Genomic DNA, 23,562 nt, shown 5'->3' on the forward strand with positions numbered 1-23,562 from the left:
ATCGGGCCCTGATACAATCAGGTGTTGTCTTGCTCTTCCCAACTCTCCCAGTCTCTCTTTATTTTCCTACGTTTCCTCTGATTTTCTCCACACATAACAAAAAGCTGCACCCATAACCTTAGCCGAGGTGCCTGCATCTGATATGCAGAACTCGGTTGATACAGTTATTATTATATTTAGTTAATAAGGTTGCTAAAAACAATCTCCACGAGCGCGTTCGGAGACACGTTCGGCTCAGGAGGATATCTGCTAAACCACCCTGATCCGGGGTCTGTTAATTGGCGGTGAGGTTATTGTCACGCATCTGACTAATTAGCCCAGCATAGGTTATTAAGCCGTTAATGGATTGAATGTGATCCCTCTACAACCAAACCGACTATGGCTTTATTGCAGCTCCTCCACTCCTGCAGCTCCTAGTGGAGGGTTGGGATTCCTAACATTTCAACCGACATTCCAATACCTTGTCTTGAATGGGGATATGGGATATGTTGATGATTTTGCTTGTGCCATATATGTAGGGCATATAGATCAGTATAAAACCACTAGATAATAGAAGAGTTAGACTTCATATTATCTAGTGTGGTGGACTTCATGGGGTGGCAGCGTAGCCTAGTGGTTAGAGCGTTGGACTAGTAACCGAAAGGTTGCAAGTTTGAATCCCCAAGCAGACAAGGTACAAATCTGTCATTCTGCCCCTGAACAAGGCAGTTAACCCACTGTTCCTAAGCCGTCATTGAAAATAAGAATTTGTTCTTAACTGACTTGCCTAGTTAAATAAAGGTAAATAAAAAAATATATATATATCCCAAAAGGGAAAAGTCTAGTACAGAACACCCCTCCTCATCAAACCCCTAACTAGCCATTCAAATGACCACTGTGGGAGTTAGCTGACACTGGACCCCTACTGTACCACAGGGGGCTGGCCTCAGTGAACCTCACAACATAGCTCACACTGACCTGGAGGGAAAAGCAAGTCAATGTCAGCAAAGGGCCCTGGCCAGGACTGAACACCTGCATGATTTGTCCCATAAATATCTTGTGCATTCCATCTCAAATCATGGTCTTACTCGTTGATAGTTCATGGCTGCACATATCCTTCTGGTATAAGCTAGGCTAAGAGGTTCTGATATAGCTCTCCCATCCTCAAGTTCTTAAGAGTCGACAACTTGGGAGTTAATTTAGACCTGTCCCAGATAACGAGGTGATTTTCACACTCACAGGCATCAAAAAGACAAACGTGGATTGTTTAACCTTTTTTCATTCGTAACATCTTAATGTACTAACATTGATCATCCATTCTGACGTACCCACCAAAACACTACCTTTTACTCTGTAAGAGGAATAATTATGTGACGGTAAAGCACATCCATTCAAGACAGCACCAAATCCAAGCATCCCAAAGGCCCAATCTATTAATTGCACAGTCACTCTAGTGATGTCACGCATTGTTACAGGGTGCATTGGTATATAAAGGAGTGATCCGCTTTAGCATATGCCAGCATGCTAAACGTTGTGCCAAGCGTAAGCCGGGGATACGCAAAACAGCTGGCATTGTGTTCGGCTCACCGGCTGATCCCGGCATCAAAGGCATGCTAGACCATCTGAAACCTGGCCGTTTGTGTTCTCTTAATGGGAGCATCCAGCTTAAATCAGGCTTTATATTCCTTCTTTGGTGGACAAATATGCCAAACCTGAGGTAAAATCTGTGGGAATTCCGTTCCATTTTGGTTTGAATTAGGTGGGTATTGTAAATGGGGAAAATATATATTTGTAAGTCTTTCTTCGGTGGACAAATATGCCGAAGAGCTTTGGAAATTGGTCCGAACTTTGTTTGGTACTGTGGATGGCCAAATTACAGCAATCTATAGCTAGGCTAATAGTGTCAAATAACGGACTACCAGGGGCATTCTACTAGATAATAGGGCCAGGACGAATACAGTACTGAGATAGTCATTGGTACCGTGGCAAGGAAACAAAACATGAAGTAGGTTAACTTCTTTAGGAAAACAGACTAATGTTGTCATCCAGAGTCACATTTACTTATTTTCCAAGCTATAGCACACAATATTTTACATCCAGCAGGTTTTTAAAGGACCAAAGGGTTTAGTGTGCTTTGTGTTACATTTTCTGCCATGAAAAATATATTTCGATACTGGTATCTTCACAGGCCTACTAGACAAACAAGCATTCCGAGCATAAACGGTGAGTGCCCACAGTGTCTTACGGAGCAATTACATGGTAATTACAAAGTAACGATAAGAACGAGAAGCACAGACAGTTTGTAGAGTACCGTACTTCTACCGGAGAAAACGATTACTACTGATTATTCATTTAGCATAGCAAAGCCCTGGTAGCACAAATCATCTCGGATGGCCACGATAACATTGTGCTTAATTACGTTTCCATGGTCTTGTGATCAGATTGCATGCAACTAAACCACAGGTTTGTAATTAGACACCGTTGATGAGGAGGGTTTAAATCAAATCAAATATAATTGTATTTGTCATATGCACTGAATACTGAATGCACTGACTAGACTTTACAGTGAAATTCCTACTTATGAGCCCTTTCGCAACAATGCATAGTTAAAAAGTAAGAAAAGATTAGCAAATTTAAAAAAAAAAATGTAATAGTAACACAATTAAATAACAATAACGAGGCTATATACAAGGAGTACCGGTACCAAGTGAATGTGCGGGGGTACAAGGTAGCTGAAGTAATTGAGGTAATATGTACATGTACAGTAGGTAGGGGTAAAAGTGACTAGGCAATCAGGATAGATAATAAACAGAGTAGCAGCAGCGTATGAAGAGTGTGAAAGTGTGTCTATGTGTGAGTGGTGTCAATATGCATGTGTGTATGTATGTATGTAGTGTGTGAGTGTGTGTTTATGTGTGTGTTGGAGTATCAGTGAGGTATGTGTGAGTGTGAGTGTAGAGTCCAGTGAGTGTGCATACAGCCAGTGCAAAAAAAAAGGGTGTCAATGCAAATCGTCCGGTTAGCCATTTGATTACCTGTTCAGCAGTCTTATGGTTTGGGGGTAGAAGTGTTCAGGAGCCTTTTTGTCCCAGACTTTCTGCTCCGGTCCTTTTGCCATGCGGTAGCAAAAATAATGACTTGGCTGGAGTCCATTTTTAGGGCCTTCCTCTGACACGCCCCAGTGATGTACCGGACGTACCACCCTACTATTTTATCAAATGGCGCTGGAGGGAATAGCAGCCATTTTACGGGCTCCTGAAAAGTTGTGAAGTTGTGATTGTTTTTTGTAATAATTACAATGTCAGTAGTTTCATTCTCCCTTATTTAATGTAATTCTGGGGAAATATGTTATCGTGAAATACGTGGGTGTGTGTGATTGTGTGATTGTGTGTGTGTGCGTGTGTGTGTTGCGTGTGTGTGTGTGTTGCGTGTGTGTGTGTGTTGCGTGCAGAAGTACAATGACAACATGAGGGTATGACTATGAGTTTAGTAGGGAGTGGAATGGACGCAATTTAAATCAAATTACCATGCTGACAAATTAAGCAGTGGGATTTAATTTGAACTGTTGTAAAAATGCTAATTTCAGCACAACCTGAAAGCCCATATGCAAATACAACCCTATTTCACAATAATTCATATTAGGGGAGGTATGCATAAAACACACGATGTACAACTACCTGGCATCAGGGGAATGCATTATCATTAGCCCTTAGTCTGGCTGGGAGGTGCTACTCAGTGTGCTCACATGAGCCTCTGTGTGTGTGTTCCTGTGTGTGTGTGTGTGCATTCCTATGTGTGTGTACGTGCCTGCCAGTAGCCCTATAAATGCGTGGCTCTATGGATGAATACATATCCCAGAGTGCATTGAGGTAATGACAATTGACATAAACACTCCAGGAAAATATGTATCATATTATTCCATCCAATATTCTAGAATCTATTCACACACTGACACTGACAGCCATCTGAATGACACAAAGACGTGGTCGAGCTTGAGCCCTTTGATAACGCCCGTGATGACTGCCTCTTTCATATCAAATAATGACACTATGGGAAAGCCTGTTCCTCACAGTGTACTGAGTAATTATATTGCACATTATGTTCACTGCAGAGCCGTGCACAATTTGACCTCTGCATAGAAACGCGCTAGCCTGCCCCCTGATTCGAGTTGAGCCCTCAGAACCGCTGCATGAAGACACGCTAGTCTGCCTCCTGAAATTCTCTCTCTGTCGCTCTCTCTCTCTCTAATAGAGTGTCTGCGTCTCAAATGGTCCCCTATTCTCTTTATAGTACACTTCTTTGGACCAGGACCCACAGGAGCATAGGTGCTCTATAAAGGGAATATGGTGCTATTTGGGTTGCAGGCCTGTGTGTGTGAAGGAGAGCGAGAGAGATAGAGAAGTTTGGGCACGTAAACAGAGTGTTTACAGAGATCCGGGGGAGCCTGTCGATAGTTATTTGAGGCGTTAAAAGAGGAGCATTCACTCCACTGGGATACGACACACCATCAGTAGAGATAATCAATTCAACCAGCATTAGGCCCCAGGGTGACATAAGTTACCTCCCAATTGGCTCCCTATTTCTTATATAGTGTAGTCCACAACTTTTGACCAGGGCCCCTTAGAGGGATGGGTTTAAGAGGTATTTAAAGCGACATGTATCAATGATCAATAATGATCAATGGATGGTCAACACCAGTGAGTTTAAGAGCACAATGGGAAAAATGGCAGAGGGCAAACAAACAAGCACGAAGGCAAAACCATTAGAGACCTCTATCAACCTAATTGTGTTTTGTTCGGTGCTGTTGGTGCTGTTTGGTAGCCCTTGCATTTAATGTCGCTAATGAATCGCAGAGCTGTTTAGTCTCCTCAAACCAGTAGCTCTGTCCCAAATAGGACACCGTTCACTACATTATGTACTTCTTGCCTTATGGGCCATAGCCAAAATAAGGTGCCATTTCGGACACAAACCATATCTAATCTTCATCGTCCTAGACATTGTTCAACCAGGCACAGAATAATTGCTTGCCGCCACCACTGCTTCTCGCTCTCTCTCTCTTCCAGGCTCACCAGGGACAATTATTATTGTCCCTGGTGAGCCCTAGTATGCCCTTCTTCAATAGTCCTGAACCCAATTTTCCACACAAATTAACCATGCAGGGTTTGGAGAAAAGGAGAGGGAGAGGAAGAGAGAGACAGCGAGAGAGTGAGAGGTTCTGGAGGTAAAACAACAGAAAAACCACAAACATAGTCACGGTCCTATGCCAACAAAGGGCCCTTTCTATCCATGCCTAGTATCCACATACTAACCGAACAATGCATTGCCATATAGCATTCGCCCGTGTTAGCATCGTTAGCGTCAAAACCCTTCCTACGTGTGTGTGTGTCCTGTCCGGGGACATTTGTTACTCTTTTTTCCCCGCCTTTGCGGGAGAGGTTAGTGCAGTCAGCCGGGCATGGACACACAGGACTGGCTCCAAGGATGGTGCCATCTGTTGAGCAGGCAGAGTCAGCCATTTTCGCCCTCTCGCGTGTCTCATATCCTCCGCCATATCCCTTAGCACGCGGGGCTAACACACCCCAGTTGGGCTAACACACTGCATCAGGCAGCTTCCCTTTTTTCTCTAGGGGGTTTTAGAGGGTTAAAGTGAGGCGGGGGGGTTATTCCGTCCTTATTTTGGTCTTTCCTCTCACGGCTCGAGCGGTATTGGGGAGAACCCTGGAGCTGAGCTGAGCAGCTGAAGTGTTTATGCAGATGCCGTGGCACACTAGAGAGGGAAAATACAAGGATGCGGTCGCTTGTCTGGGGCTAAAGCACAGGCACAAAAAGGGACAGAAAGAAGGGACGTGGGAGGAAAGGATAGAGGGAGAAGGAATATCTGCAAGAAAGGGTCCAACACAACAAAGAGTAAAATACATACTTAAGCTGAGTATTAAAGCTGGATAAAGCTGAGAGAAGAATATAGCTGGATCCCTTAGAAATATGTACTACTTCAAGATGGTTTGGCTCTACTTGGCTCTCTGTGCACTCACACCTCAGCTGGCAACACTGGCCTGTCATACAACCCCCGATCCCCAACCCCCTGTCTCCTGCGTTACTCAGTCATTGCTAGACAGCTGTCGCCTTCCCTCACGGTGAATTTGTTTTGGCTTGGAAGTGATGAACCAGCACAGCTGTCCAAAGGGCTATAAGAGCAGCTGTTAGCACGCAGACCGTAACAGGGAGAGAAGGGATGGTGGGAGGTAGGAGGTAGGGCTTAGGGGGTTGGATGGGCCAAGTGCACTTGTGGTTGTCTCATTGGTAACATCTGTGCTCAAATTCACCCCTGGAATGTCCACTGGCGACTCAAGATTGGATGTCTGTTAGTTGGCTTTCCTTTATTTTATTTTGTATGACACATTTGTCACCTCAACTATGTGTACATGACAACATCCACCATTTTGAGTTCATGCCTTGTTGCATGGTCTATTCTATTTCCAAAAGATTGATAGTTGTGCTCAATAGAAAGCACATCAAAAGCTGCTATGATTATGATGGCAAAGTCAATAAAAACCAGAATCCTTGAGACACAAGATTCTCACCTGAAGTGAAAAACAACTTTCCCATTCATCTTTCTCCCACAGTGACATGCAATGGGAGGGAGTCTAGAGCATGAAACAGATTGCAGGGAACGTTTCTCAACCACAAAGTTTCAAGTCTCGCCCATCAATTTAACTTTTGCTATTCCCTCGTCTATGACCTTGGGTGAACGCTCCGTCTTCCAAAGATATTCAAGCTGAAGAGTGAGATTCCCGCGGTGTGACAGATGTAATAAAACTTTGATTCACATGCACCTGCTTCCTGGAACGTAGTGATTCATGGGAAGTAGTGTTAACCAGGGAAAATGGAGTGGGAGAAACTCAATGGAGTCTGAAACTACTGTCACACTGCTGTCACACCTCAATGGAGTCTGAAACTACTGTCACACTGCTGTCACACCTCAATGGAGTCTGAAACTACTGTCACACTGCTGTCACACCTCAATGGTGTCTGAAACTACTGTCACACTGCTGTCACACCTCAATGGAGTCTGAAACTACTGTCACACTGCTGTCACACCTGAATGGAGTCTGAAACTACTGTCACACTGCTGTCACACCTCAATGGAGCCTGAAACTACTGTCACACTGCTGTCACACCTGAATGGAGTCTTAAACTACTGTCACACTGCTGTCACACCTCAATGGAGTCTGAAAACTACTGTCACACTGCTGTCACACCTCAATGCTCAGATTTCAACTCCCAACATCATGTAATTCCAATTCAACGTATTTTCGTGGTGGAAATGTCATGTTTACAGTGCCTTCAGAAAGTATTCATACCCCTTGACTATTTCCACATTTTGTTGTGTTACAGCCTGAATTCAAAATGGATTAAATAAATAATAATCTCACCCATCTACACACAATACCCCATAATGACAAAGTGAAAAACATGTTTTTAGCTATTTTTGTAGATTTATTGAAAAGAAATACAGAAAAATCCACTTAAATAAGTATTCACACCCCTGAGTCAATACTTGTAGAAGCGCCTTTGGAGGCGATTACAGCTGTGAGTCTTTCTGGGTAAGTCTCTAAGAACTTTCCACACCTGGATTGTGCAACGTTTGCCATTATTCTTTTCAATATTCTTCAAGCTCTGTCAAGTTGGTTGTTGATTATTGTTAGACAACCATTTCAGGTCTTGCCATAGACTTTCAAGTAGATTTAGGTCAAAACTGAAACTTGGCCTCTCGGGAACATTCACTGTCACATGGTGAGAAACTCCAGTGTAGATTTGGCCTTGAATTTTAGGTTACAGACCTGCAGAAAGGTGAATTCATCTCCCAGTGTCTGGTGGAAAGCAGACAACCAGGTTTTTCTCTAGGATTTTTCCTGTGATTAGCTCCCTTCCATTCATTTGTTTGATCCTGAAAAAACTCCACAGTCCTTAACGATCAAAAGTATACCCATAACATGATGCAGCCAATATGGAGCGTGGTACTCAGTAATGTCTTGTATTGGATTTGCCCCAAACATAACACTGTATTCAGGACAAAAAGTAAATTGCTTTGCCATATTTTTTTTGCAGTATTTCGTTAGTGCCTTGTTGCAAACAGGATGAAACAAGGGACTTGCCAGAGAGGAAGGAATCCTCCTGAGCAGTTTCCTTCCGCTCCAGCAACTGAGTTAGGAAAGATGCCTGTATCTTTGTTATGACTGAGTTTTTTTTTTACCCATCTACCAATAGGTGCCCCTCTTTGCAAGGCATTGGAAAACCTCCCTGGTCTTTGTGGTTGAATCTGTGTTTGAAATTCACTGTTCAGCTGAGGATTCAGAGCGTATAACCTGTATGTGTGGGGTACAGAGATGAGGTAGTCATTCAAAACTCATGTTAAACACTAATAAGTCCATGCAACTTATTATGTGACTTTTTACTCCTGAAACTATTTAGGCTTGCCATAACACAGGGGTTGAATAGTTATTGACTGAAGACATTTCAGCTTTCAGATTTTATTAATTTGTACAAATTTTGAAAAACATAATTCCATTTTTACATTTTGAGATCGTGTGTAGGCCAATACCAAAAATCTAAATTTAATCAATTTTAAATTCAGGCTGTAAACAAGAAAATGTGGAAAAGTCAAGGGGTGTGAATACTTTCTGAAGGCACAGATATCTACGGTTGTCTTTGGGGTCCCAGATATGGATAGTTATCTCCCTATTGGATTAGAATGTAGGGGCAGGACAATGGCCTTGTACTCATCAGGGTGTTGGGTAGAGAGAAGGAGATAGAGGGAGAATGCAGGAGTGTGTGTGAGTTGGCTGTGTGTAATAACACTTGACACTTAGATATCATACGACCACTTATAAAGAGACATCTTTCTTCCCCTACAAGGGCGCCAAACAGAGGACAAAGAGTGGAGGAGAGAGAAGAAGTTGACACTTACTTTCAGCGTTGGCGAGGAAGGAGGAGAAGACCCAGGACGAGCAGCACGGGTCTGGCTATGTGCATCATGGGACAGCTTGGCACCAGCATGCTTTGGGCAGCCTCAGTGGTCTGATTTCTCAATGCAGGATATTCACAGCCTGTGGGGGGAGGGGAGAGAGAGAGAGAGATATGAAAATAAAGCGGTTTGGCTTCATGTACTTTATCTATCTAGTGCAGATTTCTGACATACCCACACAGACTCAGTAGGTCTGACAGCTAAAGAGGCAGAGAGGGTGATGTGCTCGCAGGCTATATTCTGGCACTTCAGAAACTACATTAGTGCTTCGCACATACACGGATGAAAGGGCACAAGTGCTCTAACTCAAATATATTGTGTGTAATAAGAATATTTCTGAACTATTCACATACAGTTCAACATGCTAGCAGCGGAATGCTAACCTGTTTAGCCTAGTATTGGTGACTAACTCAAACGGTCCCCAGAGAACCATACAGCTAGCCATTCAACTCACAGACATTTGACATTTGGTAATTTAGCAGACGCTCTTATCCAGAGCAGCTTACAGTAGTGTAGGGAACGAATTCATCACACTCCTTTCTCCGTACTGGTTCCCCAGGGGAATCAAACCCACAACCCTGGCATTACAAGGGTCGTGCTCTACCAACTGAGTCACGCACACACAGCAACCTAACCTCTGCTCTCGTTCTTTATTGAGTTATGGTGAGACAAGGGCTATCCACTGACTATGGGAGTGATAAAATGCCACCATTGCTCTTAGTACCCCTTAAAACCATTCAGCTCATATTTATGCCCCGTCTTACACCACTTAGCCAAGCTTTAATAGCTTCAAGTGTCTCCAAATTGATTAGGACCAATAACAAAAAAGACACATCTATACATTTTGATGGAGTAAGCTACAGTAGCATTAGTACATGCTAGCAACACCTCCTTTACCAAGCGCTGCTTGGAGTACACATATAAATCTATGACAGAGTACACTCTTAGAAAAAAAGGTGCTATCAGGAATCTAAAAGGATTCTAGAGCTGTCGTCATACGAGAACCCATTTTGGTTCCAGGTAAAAAAACCTTTTTGGTGCCCAGGTGGAATTCTTTTGGGTTCCATATAGAACCTTTTGTGGTAAGGGTTTTACATGGAACCCGAAAGAGTACACCTGGCACCAAAGGGTTTTTTACCTGGAACCAAATGGGTTCTTCAAAGGGTTCTCTTATTGGAGTTGTACCTGCAGTTCTAGCAAAAGAGTTCTACCTGGAACAAAAAAGTGTTATCCTAGCGGGAACAGCCGAATAACCCTTTTAGGATGCTTTTTCTAAAAGTGTAGGCTAGGTTCGGCCCGTGTTTGCGCTCATGTTCGCCACCCCTTCCTTCATCAGAGCCACTATGTGGACGGGGGAAAATCGATGTGACAAAGCATGATAGCATTAGCAAGTAACCCACTCGATTCCACATCATCCATTTGCTTAAGCCAGGTCTTGATCCCTGGTGACCGATATGTTGTGGTTTCTGAGATGTAAACACTTTTCCAGGCATTGTAAAGATCTAATAATCGATGGAGATCTGAGCTAAAAATGTGTATTGGAATGCACCCAAACTGACTAGGTGAACTTGTCGGAGGTAACTAAAACTGGGAGTCGTCAGATGGACACATCATTTGACCTCTGACCTCTTTTACAGTTTGACATTTAGCGGGTTAACACCGAAGGCTAATTGACGGATAGCATCAACCATTTGCGCATTAGCCCACCACAGGCCTAGACATGGCACTGTTTACCCACACAAACGCCATTACAGGAATCACATATCCCTTTACGTATGGGGCTTGTTCACCCCGGCTATTTATCTGATGATTGATAAACAAATAAACATCTAGAAAACCCAAGCTCAATCAGTGGAGTAGACGATGACAAAGTACCTAATTTCCCTGCTACCCATCTCCCCGTCCTTTCTCTCCCCCTGCGGGAGAACTTTTTATTCCTTTGACTGTAAATGGCAGAAAAAGACAGGGCGATAGTGCACCTGTCCCATTCGATTTGTATCAGGGAAGATAGACAGGACTACCTGTCTCAGAGCGCTGTGAGGCCGGTGGCGGCCGCGGTACGCGTGGCAAACTGAATACAATTTGAGGCAATCTCAACCAACCACCCCTCACACAACAAAAAAAAACACACACACACGCACACACACACACGCGCACAACACACAACATACAATGGCCTCACGTACACACACACACACATACGAGCACACACAAACAGATTTTCCGCATGACTAGAGTATTTATAGTGTATTTCATTCCATTACATGTGTAAGGACAGGGTATCACTGAAAGTGTAATCCATAGTACGCACGGCATTACACAAAGCTCTTCTATTCAAGGTCACTGACGTCTTCTCTGACTTTTGCCTTGCATGCAGTAGCCATCCTTCCAAAGTCGGGGTTGATAGCCTTTGAGTTAATTAATGTCGTGTGAACTTCCACAATGACATGACATTAGGAGTCCTCACTATACACAGTACTCAGCAGCCCTCCCTTGCTCCTTCCACCGCCCTTCACATGCTGATACAGAGAAACAAAGCCATCTGCATGTTTTGTAAGCACCAACCATGGGAGAGGAAGGCTGTGCCATCCATGTGAACACAAGCACCCCTAATGTGAACAAAGTAGCTGACAAAATTGGACAATGGCTACTCTGATGTCGTATGTGGACTTTTGTTCCAGCATTAAGGTATTGTCACAGAATACAGTCAAAGGGAGTAGGCAGGGTAGGCAAGGTGCACTTAGTCACCCTCTGAACAGCATGGCTGTAGCTAGAATGGTGCAGCCTGTTGGCAGTGTGTATGATGATGCATGATGTGATGCAGTGTATGTGGGTGCGTTCATGTGTGGGTGTGTTTCCTACAGGGCTGAGCTCTAACCAACAACAACATCGCTGGCGTTACCCAACGCACACTGCTACCTCAGATATTACCTCTGACCTTCGACACAAAAGCTTTTGTTCCCTAATATGCGCGCCTGTGTTTCATGTGTCAGTTCAATTTCACACATACAGCGATGCTGAATGCTTCCCTTGAACATTTATTGCCGGGGAAAAAAAAGAGAAAAAAAATACTGTCCTTTCTTCCAAGCCTCTCAGCGGTATTATTGTGTTACTATTCAGCGGTGTTCCATTCAAAGAGCCGGGTTGTGATAGGATCATGCATTATTAAACAAAAGGCCGACAACATGCACAATGTTATTAGAAAAAGGGGAAGATAATTGCCAGGCAGTGTCGGCAGGAGAGAAATAAAGATGAGAGGAAGAGAGGGTTGGTGAGTTATCGTATTGTTCTCCCCTGATTCTTATCACTCCCTGAGAGGTTGATAGCAAGAGGGAAACAATGAAGCAGGGGGATTCTCTATAGAAAAGGATAGCCTGTTTGTGTCTTCTACTATTGCATGTGGGAGTTCTGTGTTTCACACAACGACTAACAAATTTAGATTTCCAAGCTTTTTGATACTGCTGTGTGAACTACCAAACAGTGTTTGATCGAGTAAACGTTTGCTCATTGTTTTTCAAACAGTAGCTAACCACGGAATCCCTTGTCATCCTATTTTCAACGTAAGTGACCATCATGCTGGGGTGGCCAATGACCCTGAAGGCATGCTGTATAGTAGCTAATGCCAGCTGTGATGGGACATTCTTTGTTAGCGTGCTATCAGTAGCATGCTAGTATATCCACAATATAACAAATTGATGGGAACCAAATGCTAACATCAGAATCTTATGGATGCAACTGTTAATAACAAGTTTGGTCTGGGGTAAAAAAACAAAAAAACAATACCCCATAACCAACCCTCATAACCGACCCTCATAACCGACTCATCTTCGTGCGCCTTGCCTCAGTTTTGCTCCAAATAAGTACATTGGGTTTCAAGAGGGTTCTTTATGTTTGTGAATAACATGCAATGCCTTGCCCATCTTATAAAATGGATTGCATGGAAACTGTTGTTGTTCTCCCCCCAAAAATGCCCACAAAAATACCAGGCACGACTATTAAGTCAACCCCTTCCTTAATTGTGTCCACACACGCAAAGACAGAACTGCTACAAGGAATTGGTGCAAAACAAATACAGTTTTTGCCTTTGATGAACTGTTCCCTTTCCTTGTTTGGTCAGTGGTAAACAATACAGTCATTACATAGTCCAAAATCATAACTAAAACATGGCAGGTTCCTTAAAGTTTTTACTCCAACAACGTAAGGCTATATCTCAGTTGTTTTGAACAGTATCTTCCAGATGCCACACAAGAGGTAAGAGTCAAGTGCTCAAGGACTCTTTCCGGCTTAATTAAGGCAGAACCACTGTACCGTGAAAGAGCGTTCGCCCACCGATTTCAACCGCAAGGTCAAATGGCATCTCTACAGATGGCATAGGGCATCATGTACCCATCCCTCACCCTCCGTGTCTACCCGTTTCAACCATGTTTCCACAGTGGAGAAATATGACTTTAATAGAGTTCAAAAAAGTTTGCATGAAGCGGCATTTACACCCACTCAAGATTCCCTCAGGGTTATTGCTATGTGTCACATGATTGGAGTTATAGAATGTATTCCATTGGAAAGCTCAACAGAGGCATAAGTCCCCCTAGCAACCGTCCGCCCCCTGTCAAAAAGGGTGCGGGCTAAGTCAGAGTGGCAGCCCATGAGCTCGGGATGCTGGCTGCACCTATTACGCATGACACATGCAGTAGTCTTTTACCTTACCTCTTTCCGCTCATCTCTCTCTCGCTCGGTCTCTCTTTCTCTCTCTCAAAAAAGTCTCCTTCCTTCCATCTTCTTCCATGACCTGCTTCAATTTTCTCTTCCCCTCTCTTTCACAATCATTCTTCTGCCCTTCTCTCTCTCTTTTCTCTTTTCTCTCTCACTCGCACATACCTCCTGTCACTGTCCTTTTCTCTCTTTCCTTCCCTCCATACATCTCTCTCTTCACAAAGGGGCGGTTTGATTTAAGACTAGCGTCAGGACCGTTTCTCACGCATCGCCACCAGATCAGTAGGCATGTGTAATAACATTCCTCAAGCTAAGCTAAGCTATGCCCTCAAGTGCAGCCTCCACATGAAAGCTTCTGACAACCGCAGCTTAAAGGAGTTTATTTGTGAAACTTATTTACTTTTCCCCACCCTCCTTCCGACCTCAGTCAAACAAGCCTCTGACGGTCATATGTAATGTTTTCAGAGATGCTCGTCCCACCCGAATTCCTCTGTTGTCTCCCTGTTTATTAGAACGTTGCCGGTGTTTGTTTATGTCAAGGCTTACAAGCTAGCAAGCTAACATTCTCTCTAGCGTCCCACTCTTTGTTGTTATGAGTGACGGGTTCTGATGACATTTCTTGCGCCAGTAATTGGGTTTAAAAGCACCTGGTGTGGCTGGAACAAGGAAGTGACAGTATCTTGTCCCCAGGTGTGGGTACAGGAAATGCCAAAGCCATTTCACCTCTGCAGTCTCGCTTCTGTTCAGGAGTTTGAACTTTGAGAAGCCTCAAGGGAGATTTGTTTGTTTACCTAATCACCAAAGGTCAATGACAATTAGGTGCATATATCTTTCAAAGTTGCTATCTGTGACTAGATCTTAGCAGGGCGAGTTTAACTGAATTCAACAGTTTTAACAATCTGGTGTTTCATAGCTGCAAGAAAAACTAACAATGGAACAGAGGCCAAGTACATATATTTTCAGTTTACTATAGTGATCCTATGTGAATTCAGCCCACCTACCAAGTCCTTATCCAAATAGTTATCTCATTAATACTAGACCTACCATGTCTTGGTCCAAATAGTTATCTCATTAATACTAGACCAACCATGTCCTTGTCCAAATAGTTATCTCATCAGTACTAGACCTACCATGTCCTGGTCCAAATAGTTCTCTCATTAATACTAGACCAACCATGTCCTGGTCCAAATAGTTATCTCATCAATACTAGACATAGTATCCACCCGGCACAGCCAGAAGAGGACTGGTCACCCCTCATAGCCTGGTTCCTCTCTAGGTTTCTTCCTAGGCTTTTGGCCTTTCTAGGGAGTTTTTCCTAGGGAGTTTTTCCTAGCCACTGTGCTTCTTTCACATGCATTGCTTGCTGTTTGGGGTTTTAGGCTGGGTTTCTGTACAGCACTTTGAGATATCAGCTGATGTACGAAGGGCTATATAAATACATTTGATTTGATTTGATATCCTTGTCTAAATAGTTATCTCATCAATACTAGACCTACCATGTCCTTGTCCAAATAGTTCTCATCAATACTAGACCTACTATGTCCTTGTCCAAATAGCAATCTCACCAAACTAGCTAGCACTGGCTCTCTCTCACACTTCCTCTATATTTTAACCTGTCCCTCTTTTCTTCTCTTATTTCTCTCACTTTTTCTCTCTCTTACCCACATTATATCCTCTACCTCTTTTTACCCTTCCCTTCTCTCTCCCCACCCTCCTCTACTCCTCTATCTCAGTCTTAGAGCAGCTGTTCAGATGGATGGTCCCCCAGTACACGACCCTGACCAACAGACTGGTGAGTGATTATCCCAGTGTCCTGTTGGGCTGCTCCGCTACACACTGGCATACAGAGTCAAACACACACACACACACACACACACACACACACACACACACACACACACACACACACACACACACACACACACACACACACACAGAACTGGTAAGCTTCAGGGACACAAGGGTGGTGAATAGCATCATCACAACACACAACTGTCTGTTTTTCAATTGACCTTGATGACATTGGCCAACACATGGTTAAATCAATCCCATAGAAAACTTTAATGCCTTTTCAATGGGACAATGATAAAAGCATGGCATACATAAGCTCTTGCGAGCCGATTGTCAATAGCTTGCGACTTCCCTTCTGCAATCTATTGAAATCTTTATTTTCCTCTTCTTAGGGTTCCCCCATGCACTCAAGGGGCCGTGTGTTTGTTTGCTGTTGCGGTGAGGGCGATTTGGAAGTGCATTGTGTTTTGTGCTCGCGTTGCCGCCGTCGATTGAAGGACTCCTCTGTATGAGCGCCGTGTTTCACAGGGAAAGAAACTCATTACCGTACAAATGTGCAGCATCTCAAGAACCCATTGTGTGTTGTTTGTGTGTCTGTGTGAGAGAGAGAGAGAGAGAGAGAGAGAGAGAGAGAGAGAGAGAGAGAGAGAGAGAGAGAGAGAGAGAACGGTAGACAACAGCCGCCAACCTGGAATCGCCAGGATTATATTTATGCAGCATGAACAGGGGAGGGCCAAATCATGTTACATATTATGAACCAGAAAACAGGGGAGATGGAGGAGAGGAGAAATATAAAGAGGTGGCTGAGGAGGAGAGGAAGGATCAGGCAGAGAGAGTGAGGTGGGAAAATAAAGAAAGAGAGAGAGAGAGAGAGAGAGAGAGAGAGAGAGAGAGAGAGAGGGGAGGAGGAGGAGAACAGAATAAGGGTGGAGAGGGATGATAGAACTGGGCACACTATAGCAGTCTGGAGGTGTCGCTTCCCAGAGTGGTGTAGACGTTCCTTGGTCTCGTGTATCAAAAAGTATGTGGACACCCAACACGAGCCAGGCCTAATCGCGCAACATCAGTGCCCGACCTCACTAATGCTCGTGGCTGAATGGAAGCAAGTCCCCGCAGCAATGTTCCAACATCTAGTGGAAAGCCTTCCCAGAAGAGTGGAGGCTGTTATAGCAGCAAAGGGGAGGAACAACTCCATATTAATGCCCATGCTTTTTGAATGAAATGCTTGACGAGCATCTCATACTTTTGGTCATGTAGTGTATTTTTTTATCCTATATGTAATTTCACCCCCTGTGCTGTTGGTGGCGGTAAAACACCATGCTCTCTGGCACGATTTTGACATCCTGTCTGAGCTTGTATGTCTCACAACATCTGTGGCGTGAGAAGCTATCTGCTGCGGCCAGACCCTATTGGACAAATGAGCCATGGTTGGAGTATGAGAACGTGATCCTCTGTTCACACACAGCGCCTCTGCACCATACACTCCTGGCATCTTGACATCTACCCCACCACCCAGCCACGGTCTGTGGGAGGATGAATAATATCACTTCCGAGAGAGGAGAGAGGAGAAAAGAGAAAGTGAGAAAGAAAGGGATGGGGTAAAGAGAGGGAGAGAGGACGGAGAGGGAGATGGAGAGCTAAGGAAGGGATAGACAGAGAGCGGGGGGGGGGGGGGGGGATAGAGAATGGAGAGAGAGACACACACAGAGAGAGAGAGGGAGGAGAGAAAGGGAGGAAGGCCTAGAGGTAGGAGACCATTCCCACCCCCTGCCCTTGCTCTCATGCAGTTTTATGGAAAACCCAGAAGCCATGAGAGTGGGTGTGCTTCTCTGAATAGACAAAACAGCATTCCTCTGTGACTAGTGTGGCATTCTGGCAGAAACCAACAGAGCCCGCTCTTACAGAAAAATCACTGCAATTACATACTTCATAAACTAGACCCTAATGCACAATGCCATTTCATAGCTTCACAACAATCACTCCTTATCTCCCATACAACCAGTTCACTGTGAATATCAAGGTATTTTGCCACGGTGACATCTTAGCAGCTTTCGTACCAAGCAGGCTTGTTTTAGAAACGCAATAGTTAAGCAAACACGGATAATGTAAAAAAGACCGCTTAAGGCGTACACACTACGCTCAAAGGGCAATGTTGTAATTAAAATGCCTAGAAGCTCCCATTATCTAAATGCTAATTTGCTGTGATGTATCCTGAGCTAAATGTAACGGTACATTATATGTGCGTGACCTATTGCACTATGGTAGGGAGGGTGTATCCGTCCACCCATATCCACTCCATTAGCTTAGCACAAATGTGTTCCATAATATACCGGTAGTGGCATGGCTAACATTTCTACCTCCCATAAGTACACGCGATAGGTTATCTCATGTTGATGTTGTACCGGCAGCACTTGGCTTGATTAAATGCTGTGAGTGTTTTGCACATTCTTACCAATACTGTTGTTTCATGCCTAACTCCCAAGAGACTAGAAACAAATGGTTATTGGTCTATGAAAAACAGCACAAGTCTGCTACTGACACAAAAGCCAGGACGCATTAGCAAAACACAAGCTTATCAGAGCCTGTTATGTGAAAATACAGCGCTGCCAAAATGGCTGCTGACTGGACATCAAATATTATCACAGATATTGGACGACTTTGCTGAATAAGCAGCAAAGCAATGAAGCAGTGTTGTTCTTTTCGCTCGCTTACATTTTGGATAATAGGGTTGAAACGTGTTTCAATATTTTGCTGGACCCATTCGTTTAGAAACATATGCTTTGATATGCGTTTTCCAGAGTAATTTCACTGAAAACACAATATTTCTGTATGATTTTGGACCTCATTTGGACAAACGTTAGCTACGCTAAGCTACAGTTCCCACAGACCGTGGGAGCAAAATGTGCTTTCCTAACTTACGGGCCTAGCACTACAAACATTACGATTGAACACCGGCAGGAGAGAACCATTTTTAACAGTGCAAAAACAATTCATTTGGGTTGACGTGACATTATTACAATGAACCCGTCCTCATATAGCTCCTCCCACCAGCCGCCACTATAATGTACATATCTACACTTTAAATCATTTTAGATGTGGTTGTACCCATGCCAGTTGAGTGTTTGCTTTTGAAACAAGATAAGCACTACCAATCTTCATCTTGTGAGTCATATTTGCAAAACCAGCACATTTGAAAGGAACGTTTGATAAGTGCCTCTTCCTACACCGGCATTTCTCCATTTACCAAGGGAACGCTATCTGTTTGCTTATTTTCTTCTCACTTGAACATAGATTGTGAGGTAGCAGTGTATATTCAATATGCAAATGTAAACATTTGATTAACTTCCTCAAAAGACCTACAACCAGAGAAATAATGGCAATTTCCTCACAGGCGCATATTCTTTTTATACGCAGTTGTATAAACTGTACAAACCCTCTCTCAAACACTCAGACACACACACACACACTCAGACACACACACACACACACACACACACACACACACACACACACACACACACACACACACACACACACACACACACACACAGGTCTGACAGTGCATCATCCCAACTGCCATAGCCTCCTTTCCAAGAGTTTAGGTTTCCATTAACTGACTGTCTACGCCTTATCATTATAATGGCTGCCTGTGCCAAAGAGAGCATCTGAGGCTCCCATTGGTGGAACCCAGCCCCACTCTACCTGCCCATGTGGTATCTGAAGAGAGATCTGACCCAGGAGCAGGGGATTAACTACTACATTATTACATATTGAAAGTCTCAATTAGGATCTTTAAATAAGAGTCGCTGCCAGTGAGATTTTGCCACTGACGTACTACAGGGAAAAGGTGTGGGTGTGTGTGTGTAGCCACTGATTTGCAGAGGCTGCCTTGTTTCATTGTGACAATAGGCCTGAAGCGTTTGTTTACAGTACATTGCAGTCGTTTAGCAGATGCTATTTTTCAGGGCAACTAACAAGGTCAACCACGTACAGTGCAGTAGGCCTCCCATATTGAGAGAGTCCATTGCTGTAGTAGGGACCCACGAGGGCTGTAATTACCGCTTCACGTATGACCTTTTCTGTGATGGACTGTTATGTTACGATGAGAGAAATTACTCAAGTTCTTGGAGGTAACTACTGTGTGACGTGTCTGTTCAATCGTCTACTATCATCCACATGCGAAGTTCACTCATGACACAACGCCAAACATTCCAAAAAGGTTGCTCCACAATTCAGAACTTTGCACACAAACTGTGGTTTTAGTTGGCAGAACTCGCTTGTTTCTTGTCAGACTACGAGCAAACGCTGCCATTAATGAGCTATACATTCTCATGTTAAATAATGCAGCCCAGCGTCGTGATGTATAGCCTTTTAAACTTCTCCTTTTGTTTCATGTGAGGGAAGGCATTGTTGTGTTTGAAGTACCTCCGCGATCAACCCCTGCTATTTAGTCGGTGGAAATTAGCCGAGAAAAGTTGCACTTCCGCTAATGCCATGCAAATTCTGCTCTTCTTGTGTGATAGAAATGCTGCTTCTTTCCCCTTGTCGCAAGACTGCAATACAGTTAGACATAGACAGCATAGACAGCATACTGCGTGGCGTGTTAGTCATAATGTACGTTGGAAGCTAGGCGCAGTCAAAACATTTTCCCTCTGCTGTTGAAACCGCATATACAAATCATTTCACAACATCCCTGACAACTCCTTCAAACCCTGACAAAGAAAGCTAGCAAGCTAACGATGCTAACATTTTCAGACTTCGAAGTGTCAGCCACAGCCATTTGCAGGGCCGCAATCAAAACAAATCTGTCAGAAAAGTAAGGGAGGCACTACAGGCAATGTATTTTGCTATATACAGTACCGGTAAAAAGTTTGGATGCACCTTATCATTCAAGGGTTTTTCCTTATTTTTACTATTTTGTACAATGTAGACTAATAGTGAAAACATCAGAACTATGAAATAACACAAATTGAATCATGTAGTAACTAAAAAAGTCTTAAACAAATCAAAATGTATTTTAGATTTTAGATTCTTCAAAGTAGCCACCCTTTGCCTCGAAGACAGCTTTGCACACTCTTGGCATCCAAAATGTTAAGGGTGGAATTCATTTTTCAGGATCCTCCCTCAGTCCACACCAGTAAAACGGTAAGATTCTCAAACATAAAGAACACCAAAGCTAATTGCAAACCATCAATCTACCTCATGTTTTTGGCACCCCTTCTCACACTCTTCTTTCAAAGGAACTACAAACAACAGTTGATACCAACTGGCAGTTAAGACGGTTGATACGGGTAGATCTAGAACTTGTACACATGCATAGACCTCTGTGAGAATGGCTGGGTAAGGAGAGGGACATCTTTCCCCTGTGGTAGAGTATCATTGGGGGAGAATAATCAGTCTGCAGTTTGCTGATGAACAATTTGACCTGATTTTCGGGATGCCTCCACTAAAGACGCTGTCTTTCTCTCTCTATTCTTTATCTCACTCTGGGATTGTCAGAAAATGGAGATCTCAGGAGGACATGGGGGGCATTGGCCAGTCGCTGGCAGTTAGCCTGCGTGTGATTGAGGTGTCACTAAATGGCTTGCAGCAGCATTGGGAAAGCTAACTGGAGGCTATTGAAATGGATTGGGACCGCTAGCAGCTGGTAACTGCTACTACGACTAAACTGTCCCTCCTCCAGGGGAAGAATAAACATTCAAAGATGGGGACTGGTGTTAAGAAGATGCCAAGGTGCTCAGGGGCATAGTGACACTGACTTCACGAGTCTTGGATGATGTCCTTGCACCCTGTTGGCCACGACAAAGAAGAATATATGACGTTTTTAGTGAGGAGGAGGCCGAGAGAAACAAACAAGAAAACAACCAAGTCTTCTGTGCAGTGTGTGCTCCTTTGAAACTGCACAATTAGAGTTGAGATGTGAAAACTGGGAACAGAACCTAATATAGCGCTGTGTGTACTTGGAGCCGTGAGGACTTGATAGTTACATAGCCAAGCACAAACTCAACAAGCCTTTGCCCTTTAAGGTTTCGAAATGTGGTTTGTGTTGACGAAAAGCAGTTAAAAAATGAAGTCAGCAGCCATAACAGTTCAACAATCAGATATCCCTCTTGGGTATATTTGACCTTCTGAGTCAGTCAAATATGTTCCGAACTGAACACAAAAGCATCAGAAAATGCCTTCTTTTGTCAAAGTACCATTCTTTTCACCTGCAAGCAGTCTAATCAGCCATCTGACCTTAAAATATCAGAAACGAAGCATCCCGATGGCGCCTGTGACTCAACCGACAACCGTACAGCGACAATGTGTCTGGAACATTCACCTCTGCCTCATTTCTCCTACTAGCTCTCCCTTCTTCACACAAGGTGTTTGAAGTTCATCTCCTCGCCTCAAAGGTGGTTCTCTTGCCACACGGCGATGGATACCTGACTGGCTACCTACCGTCTGTTTGTAGGGGGGGAGCCGGTCTTATCCTAATCTCTCGCTTCAAACTTCGTCGGCTAACTTTTTTGACTTTGTTGTTCTTACAATGGGCTTGGCAAGGGGACAAAAACCTTCAAAGGGTTGAAATGTATTCACGCACATAAATGGCAGATTGGCAAAGAGTACACAAGAAAGCAGGCTGCATAATCTCTGAGCGGGGGAAGAACAGACCTCGTTGCGCGAGGGTGTGTGTGTGAGCATGTGTGTGTGTATGCTCTCTTCCAGCATTCAATCTCAAGTGCTTGCTACTGATGTGATTGCTGATTAGAACATAAGCCCCTCCAATCCATTGCTTTGAATGCTTGACTAAGACAGAGATTGTTCTGTAATGGCCATGCCATAAGACTGTGGGCTTTACCTAGTAACTGCCTATAATTGGCCAGAGGCTTTGACATTTATCTTTGTGTGTAACAGGCAATTACCAGGATAGGATTGTTATTCTTTATTTATTCATTTTGGCGACTTTCTCTCTCTGCACTGCACAACCCCTTTATCCATGACCAATCCCTCCGCTTATTTTATACACACACACACACACACACACACACACACACACACACACACACACACACACACACACACCACACACACATTAATATAGAGACACACACACGCAAGCACAAAACAAGAGCCATTCAACCACCTAGATAAACACACACGCACACGCACACAGACACAAAAAAACACAGTCAGCCACTTTGTCATACCTCTCCTACTACATTAATGAATTACTAGGGAAAAGTGGGTATAACCTGAATAATCAACGCTGTGGAACAGCATCAGAGTCAGGCTGTGTGTCGGGTCAGAGGGAGGGAGGGAGGAGGGGGGGGGAGAGGAGGAGAGAGAGCGAGAGAGAGAGAGAGAGTGTGAAGAGAGAGGGGGAGTGAGAGAGAAGAGATGGAGAGAGAGAAAGAAGGGGAGAGAGACACAGAAGCACAGATGGCCAGGAAAACATGTCAATTTGTCCACAGTATCATATGCACCATTAGTATGCCCGCCAAGTAATCAGTGAGTGTGCGTGCACGCTGATGTTGATGCTGCAACAGAATATTCCTCTGATGTCACTTTGAGTTGATAAACTTACAATCCTTTTTCTCTATCTGTAATCATTTAAATGCCATCACAACCAAAGGCTTCTCTCTGATTGCACATTTTCAAAGCAGTTAAAATACTGTTCATTCAATTCAAACCAGTGTCCTTTTTAAGCAATCATGAAATTGCCATCACAATCATATACACTAACTGGCAAGCTGTCATACCATTTTGAATATCACGTGAAATCCATAACTAATGACATATCCATAATATCCATCAACTGCATGTTTCTGTTAGATTTTGTCCTATAGCGAACACCCTTCATTACAGAATTCTTATGACATCCTGGGTAAGTCCTTGTATTCTCTCCCTCCTTCCTGAACTGTGCACTCATTCCCTAATCCCTACACACTTAAAAGCATTGAATTGGTTTAGGCATGGTTAAGTTTCCATATACTGTACAGTACCAGTCATTTCCTTTCAAATTGATGGATTCTGTTAAAATGTAACATGTTTCAAGTTAAACTGTCGTTTGTTTG

General features: G+C 43.7%; 1 protein-coding gene across 30 annotated transcripts in view; it reads right to left on the reverse strand.

Moving 5' to 3' along the window:
- LOC115198257 (receptor-type tyrosine-protein phosphatase delta) overlaps positions 1–23,562 on the reverse strand; it is a 641,938-nt gene that overhangs the window by 162,549 nt on the left and 455,827 nt on the right. The window contains exon 1 of one of the 30 annotated variants that reach the window (XM_029760089.1): positions 8,948–9,075. The exons of the other annotated variants lie outside the window; for them this stretch is intronic. The gene's annotated coding sequence lies outside the window, so the exon portion shown is untranslated. Of the gene's footprint in view, positions 1–8,947; positions 9,076–23,562 lie in introns of those variants that run through there. 30 annotated transcript variants of the gene reach the window in all.

Source organism: Salmo trutta, chromosome 8 (genome assembly GCF_901001165.1).
Source record: "Salmo trutta chromosome 8, fSalTru1.1, whole genome shotgun sequence".
Classification (NCBI taxonomy): Eukaryota; Metazoa; Chordata; class Actinopteri; order Salmoniformes; family Salmonidae; genus Salmo; species Salmo trutta.